At 41.1% G+C, this 8,431-nt stretch overlaps 1 pseudogene; it reads left to right on the top strand.

Moving 5' to 3' along the window:
* The first annotated feature begins 4,939 nt into the window (after positions 1-4,939).
* On the top strand, positions 4,940-5,058 carry LOC111741000 (annotated as a pseudogene).
* Positions 5,059-8,431: the final 3,373 nt, after the last annotated feature.

The following is an 8,431-nucleotide window of genomic DNA, read 5'->3' as shown; positions in this document are numbered from 1 at the left end:
ACAGAAATTATTCAGACAGAACCACTGTGATAATACTTTATAGGCGTGTTACTTAGCAACTGAAGAGTATCGGTGCTCTTAAAAATTAAGACGGAATAAGTGAAGGTACATTATTTCATTCAAAGCTAGTTACACAATGATCCATAAAAGCAACCAGAAAATCGCTATAATGAATAAGGTAATGGCAATGAGATTAACTTTAATTATATATTTAGACATCATGCCCGGCTCTTAAACATGCATTAGTAGGAAGATGAACATCAGCCTCGTCTTTCGTGGCAGACTATCCATGGGTGGGCCAGAGACACAGCTCTTTGATGTATGTCCAGGGGTGAAGTCTCCCGTCCCCCGCTTGGCCCTCTTCCCAGCATCCTTGGCCTCTATTCTTCAACCCTCCTCCTTCCCCTGTCTCTACCATTATCACCATCTTTTACCACCACGAATGTCATTGCCTCCTTGGAACACACACATCTCAGGTGACATGGAGTGGATCTATTGTCACGTTCAAAAGGTGACCAGGGAGCTCCTTCGGTTAGGGGCCAAGGTTGGAGTTCCATCCCCAGTGGCTGTTTTATCAGCGGTGCCTGAGGTCAAAGGGAAATAAGAATCCATGGTGAGGCATCCATATCACATCTCATAGACAAACAACTCGAAGCCTGCGTCTCACTGGAAGGAGACTAAGAATATTACAAAGGCAGGTACGTGTATATGTCTGCGTTTGCATGAAGATTGTGGATTAAAAACCTACTCTGTGATGCATTGAACTAGTTTTCTCTAATCCTTTCAATAACCTGAGAGAGCGAAAATTTTTACAATTATTTCTTTTCATTTTAATTTGGAAAGAATTATAGATTCATGGAAGGTTACAGAGAAAGGTACAGGGAAGTTCCAAACACCCTCCCTCACCACCCACCCAACACGAACATCTCATACGACTCTAGTACAATATCAGAGCCAGGAAGTTGGTACTGGTACAATCCCTAGACCTCACAGAGTTGCCAGTCACATGTGCACTGACCACACAGGAAACCAAAATTCCCCCGTGGGTCTCCAATTACAGCAGGGCCAGAGGGACCGTGGACCCATTTGGTGGCTCTATCCTTAGATCCAGATGTATCGTACAGTGGGAACAGGTGTACAGAGTAACTCTGGAAACGGGTGTACAGAGTAACTATGGAAACAGCAAAAACTCTCCACTAGTTTCCTGGTCCGTGGAGTGAAGCCTGTTTTGGCAGGAAACCCAGAAACTATCCTCCCATCCTCCAAACTCATTCTCAGTCAAGAGGGTGAATCAAAAGCCAACTAGGACTCTAGAGGGATTGCAGAGACTAGTGCTACCGTCAAAGGCTTGGGAGACAAAGGGGTGGCCCTAGCTACTTGCATTTTTGGCTAGAGCAAAGGACAGATGGGTGACGAAGAATGATTCTAAATTCTTGCAAACATAATGGGACGATGATGATGTATGATAATGACAATCACAGCTATAGTTCCATTTGTATTATCTTCGCAGGCAAGGTCAAAAGTTACCTCTACCCCCAACCCCCCTTATATATCAGGAAGGGTCCAAAAGATATTGGAAGGATCGTGATCATTTTGATATCTCACAGAACACCATGATGATCCATTATATTGATGACAGTATGCTAATTTATGCTAATTAATCTTGTGAGCAGGTGGTACCAAGCCCTCTAGATGCCTAGGTAGGGCGTCTGCATGCCAGAATTTAGGAGATGATCCCGTGAAGGTTCTGTGGACCTGCAATGTTGAGTTTCCAGGAGTTCAGTGGAGTGGAGTGTGCGAGGATCTTCCTCTAAAGTAAGAACCAAGTGACCACGCCTTGTCCCACTTACCGCAAAGAAAGAAATATAATGTTTGGTGGTCTTCTTTTGTTTTTGGAAGCAGCGTATGCCATATATAGGTATGTGATGCTATAGTTCATTTACCAAGGGACCCACAGGCTGCTAGTTTTGAGTGGGACAGAAATCAGAAAAGGGTTCTGCAGCCTGTTCTGGCTGTGATGTAAGCTGCCTTGCCACTTAAAGCTCATTACCAAGAGACCCAAAGGTATGGAGAGTGTCACTGGATCTCTATTGCTATGTTAGCCTCGTAACAAGCTCCAGTGTCCTCCTCTGCTGACAAATGTCCTCCACTCCAAAAGCAGCCGATTGCAAGCAACTGGTCCCTGGTTCAGGCTTTACACATTATCAAGGGGATCCCAAGTTTACTATGCAACCCAACTGATCAGATATTAAATATCCATCATGAATTAAATCCACCACATCATCAAACTGGATATGCACAGTGATGTGCCACTAGAAATTGGAAGGTACAATTATAATAATTCCAAAATTAAATTTTAAGTATTGTTTGCGTTCTCATTGTTTAATATGTTCTGTTTTCTCTTGCTTTTTATAGAGGTAATTTTTAATGCCTTCTTTTTTCCAATAACTAAAATTCACCCAAAGCTTCAAAAGCTGAAGTTTATGGTGTTTCAGCCTCTGACCATGCTAATCTAAAAGGTCCTACTGATTTTGAAGAAAATACAATCAAAATTTATCAGATTCACTTATAGAAAGTTCAGCACGTAGGTTGACTGACATAGTCACTCTTCAAAGGCTCATAGATGGCAACAAAGAAAGGAAGCGTGTTCCACCATCTGAAATTATTCTTCATATTTATCAAATCCATCATGTTTTGATGAATACAAAAATACTTTTTCACGAAAATGTCGGTCAATGACAACGCTAATGATGTATAAACATTTGTAAATTTTTGTGACTACAGTTTCTGTTTTGTTTAGTAAAAGAGTTTTGATTAGTAAAATATTGCAATTTGTTTGGATGAAATTACAAATTATATGTGCATCACAATCAATCACACTGTATTTATGCTCCACAGTTTCTTAATTTAGTAAAACATTGTTTTTACAGTGCTTGGCTCCACCTAAATTTATTATAAAAATATTAATACCACCATAAAAACAACTTTATCTCTAATGTTAAATTACATCTGAATTTATAACATTTACAATAATAAGTTGAAATTCTTAAATGTGAGCTTGCAAAAGCTTCATTATGATTCCATGAAGCAGATGAGAAAACACAAATGTCGGAATTAATTGACTTCTTTTTAAAGGTTCCGATGACATTGATATGAATCTATCGTCACTTAACTGTTTGTGAGGTTCTTCTGAAAATGACGTCAACATATGAGTAGCCAGCATATGAGTAGCATACTTTTCAGAAGTAAATAAGAAAATTTGAGATTAAAAATGAGCAAAATTAACTTGGAATAATAGTTATCTAATCTAAACGAAAAGTTATAATTGACAGAGCAATGTGTAAAAGCACCTTCTACCACTGCGGGTGTTAGGTCATCGTCCATCATCCTTGGGCATGGTCTTCTTAAAATAACTACTGCTTTTTGAAGCAAATGCCGATCCTTCTTCATGGGATGTGTATACTCCAGTTTTCACGTATCAAGAATATTACTGTGTACTCTACAGTAGGCCCATAGTAGGTGATAAACGTTAACAAACATTTGGGAGCAGGTTACACATTCATCACCAACTTTGTTAAGAAGCAGAATTTTATTACTTAATTTTGCATTAAATATAGACTGTCATATTTTGTAGATTTTTGCTAGCAAATGAGTTTATCAAAAACAAATGGCCATAGCCATTTAATCATACAATACTTGAAAAGAGTATTCAGACTCTTCCTACGTTCCCCATGGCAGGACAGCTCAGCTCTTACTTCCTACACATTTATGTATGCCTATCCCATAATTTCTTATATTTCCCAATGACCACACTGACTGACAGCCTGGCGGCTTCACACATTTTGCAGGCCATGACGTAGACCACTGTACGGCAGCTCGGTACCCACTATGCCTAGATAAATTTCCCACCGTCATCTGAAACTGGATGGTGTTAGCTGTCCCTGGCCAGTTGTATCTGAGCAAATTTTCTTTTATCAACAAACACCCTACAAGTATGTCCTCAAAGAGAACTGCTAGTTAGAGTACATCAGGATATGAGTTATTGCTGGTCACCTTTCAGATTAACGGCCTGTTGAAATGAGAATTCTGTTCACTGTATGTGTGCATCGCAAACTTCTAAAGAGTTTGGTAGACGCTGGAGGTTTACCAACACCGTCTTGGCTTATTCTAATATGCTTACTAATAATAATAGTTTAGTTAAAAATGAAAAATCAATAACAAATGATAAACCAATCAGGATACTAGCAGAACAATCACACACTGGAACCGATGCGGGAATACTGCGATCATCACCCCAGCGATGGGGAACTCTGTGCTGGCTGTCGTCATCTGAACCCTCGTATCAACATCAGAAGTGGGACAGGCAAACACTGTGTGCCTATCGAGTGATGCGATCCCGCTTATGAAATATTGCTGTTAAAAATGCAAAATTAACCTGCATCTAATCAAGCTAGCAGGCGGTTCCAAGAGATGCAATGACACATTAATCAATAGCTCAAGAAAGCAAACAGATAAATCCAGAATATGTTCTATGGGACAAGCAACTGGATTTCTTCAAAGAGTAAGTGGCCCTAAAAAAATAAAAGGAAGAGGGGACAGGGGAGCTGCTCTTGAGTGAAAGAGACTTGGGAGACTTAATAGTAAATATGATGTCAGACCTCGTTTAGATCCCGGTTTGAAGGGTTTAATGATTTTAAAAAAAATTTTTTGAGACAATTGAGATGGAATTATTGTTACCTTTGGTGTGATAGTGTTCTCGAGTTATGAAAGAAATATTTTTACAAATTGCCACTGAACTATATAGTGATGAAATAACATGCTTTCTGAGATTTGCTTTGAAATACCTCAGCAGGATGTGGTTCCATAGTGCAGCGGTTAGCACGTCTGCTTTACACGCAGAAGGTCCTGGGTTCGTGCCCCGGTGGAGCCACAGTCCATGGTCTACGGCCATGCCACCCTGAACGAGCCAGATCCCGTCTGATCTTGGAAGCTAAGCAGGGTCGGGCTTGGTTAGTACTTGGATGGGAGACCACCCAGGAAGACCAGGTGCTGCAGGCAAAAAAAAACAAAAAACAAAAACCTCAGCAAAGAAAATAAGATAGATAAATGAAGCTAGTGTAGCACAATCAAGATAAGCCTAAGTGCTGGGTGTATGAGGGTTTACTATACAGTCTTTCCCTCTGATGTGTATTGTACATTTTTCAGTTAAAATTTACATTAAAAATGTTGGATGAGGCAGGGCTAAGAATGGAGCCACGAAAGGTATGTTTTAAGCCCTTCCTCTGTTTTTCAATCTGTTAATCGATACTGCCTGAGACTCCACCTAAGTGATTTTATCAGTTTCTATTTTTTCACCTACTGAACGCTGTGGAAACCACATGTTCTTCATGTTCTTCTTACTACAATTATAGTTCAAATAAATATTTTTGCTTTCTATTTTCACTTAGCTATTCCAGGCTTTAGCTTTGGATCTTCAGATTAGGTTAGATCACTCACCAAGTCCTTTACAAAACCCAGCCAAGATCTTTGACAATAAGCTAAGCTTCCTGTGCCACTCCAGTTTGGTTCCCTGTCTACAGAACTTTTCTTCATGGATTATTGGGGTTTGATTGTCCCCAATGGATTAATTGGACTTTGATTGTGTATTAGAGGCTTTCCCTCATCTTCAACTCTTCCCTTGAATGTCTCCGGCCCCTGAATCCCATCATTTATTCTGCGACTCTTTCTCACATATGTAAAAAGATGGTTTCCTAATAGCTAACTACCATAACCAACATCGCCAGCTTTCTCCCTTCGCTAACGTGATCACTTCCCTTGATGTTCTGATAAACGTCATTTGCCTCTGACCAGGTGTTTCTTTTGAAGCTCCCATTCTACTTGTCCATCACAGCCCGCACCATCTGGGTCTTAGAGATGAGATAATATTTGTCTAGTTGTTTCTAAATCCGCAAGGTTTTACTATTTTTTCATACTCTGTGCATTTGTACAAAATCATCCGAGACCAGAAACAAATTTTGTTTCCTAATCATTTGGCTCATTTTCTGTAACTGGAAGCATGGGCATTTCCTGCCTTTCTTCTAAAGCACCCAGCAGCCTCCTGGTACTTCGTAATACAGTGTGAATATCTTTATAACAAATGAATGAGTGAAAGTGTCATTTATGCCTTCCATGCTGAAGCATCCAGGATTAGAAGTATTTTCCATATATTTCTCCCCACTAAATGTTAATTTAAAGCTGTTCGAATCCAGTTGGCAAAACTCTCTCCAAATACAGTCTTCCCAATCTTCCCATAAAAGATGATTTTTATCTTTTAGCAGAATCCTGGCCACTCCTACCCTACACCCAGCATTACAAGGCAAAGTTCAGAAAACTACTATCTGTGTGGTTTTGGTCAAGTTACTTAACTTCTCTGTACCTCAGCTGAGGATGTATATAACACATCCAGATGGGAGAGACTCCTCCCAGATTGATTACCACCAGGCTGCCAAAAATAAAATAGTAATAACTACCTCAAAGAAAACCACATGAGGCCATTGTATACAACACTTTTAAAACAGTGCCTGAAAAACACTGTCTTCAATGGATGATAGCAACTATTATAATTACTCAAGTCACTAAGTTGTTACTGCTCTGACATCTAGTTTTTGTCTTTCACTGGCATTGACCTTCTTTAACAGCAAAGAGGTGTTGAGTTAATAGGGACTGAAGACCCAAATCCAGAATATGAATGCAATAATTAGCAAATTGCGGGATGTGTGCCCACAGACCAGCAGGCAGCCTGGCCCTATTAAAAGACCTGCTAATGTACAAAGCGATTCCTGTGAGCAGCTTCTGGAAGCAGGCAGAGTTTGGTATTCTGCGTTTAAGGACCAGGCAGCTTCCCTCAATTGTTAGAAAAGGAATAAAGAGAAAATGACTTGTAAGAGCAGAAAAAAAAGAAAAAAAAAAGCATATTTTAACTTGTCTATTGCAAAAAAAAAATTAAATCATCCTTTTTTTTCTGGATGTTTTTTCCAAGATAAGATGTCTTCTCTGAAGGTGCTGTTATGCCAAAAACCAGTGCCAGGGATGACAAGTTTTGATGCCCATGCAAGAAACAAGTGTAGAAAGGTTAGCCTTCTGGAAGGGTGGCTTAGAGGAGAATCACGGACAGATGTTGGAAGGCACCTCATTCCTTCCAACACCTTACAGATGGGGAAACTGAGTCCTAACAGCATTAGTGGCTGCTCAGTGTTACCAGATTTAGACCCGGGTTGTCACTTTGGTGGTACAATCAGACCAAAGTTACATCTGCAAATCACCAGGGCAGGTTCACAGGAGAAGCGGATGCCCTGTTAAACCCTAACGGACAAAAAAAAACATCCTTCAGAGCGTTTGGGAGAACAGCATACAAAAGCATGAGTTGACATTTAGAACATAAAGACGTGAGTGCCACGAGACAGAAGAGTCCCTAGACCTTTTCATACATCTCACGGATCGTGCAATTTCCAGCCAGTTTTTATCTCGATGCCTCCAGAAAAAACTCAGTGGACTCTGAATTCCTGTCACCATTTCCAGCGTTTGTTATTGCTCGTGAAATCCTGGACAGAGGTTCTATTCGCTGCACACACTCTCGATCAAGTCTGAGAGCCAAGAAGGGGCTTGGGAAGAGGGCGGAACAGACTGAATGGATTTCTTAAAGGCATAGTCCTTATATACAAGGTAGTTCTTTCAAAAAAGACTTACGTCTTTGATGGATAGGCGAATGGGTAGAGAGTAGGTGTGTCAATGTTTACCTGCTCTAGAGCAGTCTCCGAAGCCAGAGTGTCTAAGTTTAGATCCCAACTCTGTAAGTGGCTGACTGTGTGATCCTAGGCAGGGCACTTAATGCCTGATCTGTGCCTCAGTTTCCCCATGTATAAAATAGGCGTAGTAAGGGAACTTAGCTCAAACCGTTGTTGTGAGGATTGAGTGAGTTAATGCACAGACAGCCTGTAGAACCTTCTCTGGCAAACAGTAAACATGAAGTTAAACATTAACTGTCACCACGAGAGGTCACTCACTTGGCCACTACAGCCATTTGGAAAAAGGCCCAAGTAAGCCTCCTATAAACCTGGGCACCACAGCCTGGCCACTTCAGTCACAGACAAGCCTCAGCTGATAAATTCTGACATGACATCTGGTCCCCTGTGCAGCAGACTACCAGCCACAGATGAACAAACATCCTCCTCCAGGGGCTGGCCCCTGAAGCGGCTCCATGGCCACTCACACTAACCACTTTGATGGACACCTACCATCTGCACAGCGCAGGAGCGAAGGCCAGACATTTGCCCACCAAAGAGGTCACGGACTGGGAGGGAAAACACACCACGCACAAACACTTGGTGGCAAGGCAAGAGTTAAGGAGCTCCAGGCTGGGTGGGGTCTGATTGGACAATACTGAGGGGCAAGC

The sequence above is a fragment of the Pteropus vampyrus genome, unplaced genomic scaffold, assembly GCF_000151845.1.
Source record: "Pteropus vampyrus isolate Shadow unplaced genomic scaffold, Pvam_2.0 Scaffold71, whole genome shotgun sequence".
Classification (NCBI taxonomy): domain Eukaryota; kingdom Metazoa; phylum Chordata; class Mammalia; order Chiroptera; family Pteropodidae; genus Pteropus; species Pteropus vampyrus.
This window is presented reverse-complemented; position numbering and strand designations above follow the sequence as displayed.